The sequence below is a fragment of the Penicillium canescens genome (assembly GCF_028828765.1).
Source record: "Penicillium canescens strain IBT 15451 chromosome Unknown utg000010l_segment0_segment0, whole genome shotgun sequence".
Lineage (NCBI taxonomy): Eukaryota > Fungi > Ascomycota > Eurotiomycetes > Eurotiales > Aspergillaceae > Penicillium > Penicillium canescens.
Window position 1 is genome coordinate 616,565 of NW_026703972.1, and position 1,226 is coordinate 617,790.

Below are 1,226 nucleotides of genomic sequence, written 5' to 3' on the forward strand. Positions count from 1 at the left end.
TTACTTTTGTAACTTCGTATAGTTCGAAGCGTTTTTGGCTCCCATTTTTTACCCTGGCTAAAAGGGAGGGGTTTTGCTGTCCGAAGACAAACATCAAGCTTTGAGATCACTCGACCGGGCCAAAAAGGCATTAAACTGGCCGCTCCAAAGCAATTTTTCAATAAGATGGGATTGAAAGGGTCGAGTCCGTGCGGAAGGGTACACGTAGAGTAAGTCTAGTTTGTCAACATAGTTGATCCATCCCGTTCCGTATCTTGATTATAATCATCCGACCGTACGAACGCTTTAAGGCTGCAAGGCTGCCGATATCAAGTATAATACCAGTTGTTCGCGAATTTCGTCAAACTTTGGTGTTAATTGACTTTCGTGGCTGTCGGGTATCAAGAGTTGAAACTTCTCTTCGTACGAGAAATGGCCGACGGATTAAACAGCTTTTCGAGCCAATGAAGGCAGATTTTATTAGACGCTACCCGTTCAAATCTCCAATAATTCGGAATGTTATTGATTCAAGATCCAATGTAATCCTTGCCTTTGAAAATCACGCACGGAAGTAAGGCCTAAACCGAAGCATTCGTACAGTTAATAGCGGTCACCCACTCGCAATTTCCAGGTTGTAAAAGCGATTGCCAACCGTAGTATTGAACACTCTTATAATGGCCTTTGCGGTAGCTATTAACCCTATACGAAACCGGTCTCGTCAAAGTTATAAATATGATTCGGATCGATCCTGTTCTGAACAATCGTTTTTAATAAGGGAAAAAAAAACCACTTTGCGATAATTCTCGGGTCTTCGCACTTCACATTCATATCGTTTTGAGAAACGGGTCAAGAGTTAGGGTGTCGGGACATAACGTCACGTTCTTGGTGTACGCATTCTTGCGCGGAGCTGCGGCTCCGGTGTTGTGACCGCCGAGTGTCCGTGCATGGGATTAAGGGGTATCTTGGAACCTGAGATGACCTGGAACGAACACATCTATTTACATGAATCAATTGACTTTTGCTTTGGAAGCATAACCACTGTCCACTTAACTGTGTACACAGTACCTAGCTGGTGATACCAACAGTATCATTCCACTCTGACTTATAGGCATCCTTTTGCCTCTGTCCCGTACGTGTTCGACCATGCTTCTTCCGGCTGTAGGACTTGAAAACTTCCAGTCGAGACATGATATTCGAGAGAACAGGAAGAGCTCATCTATTAGAGCGAAGATGCACATCCTGCAAAG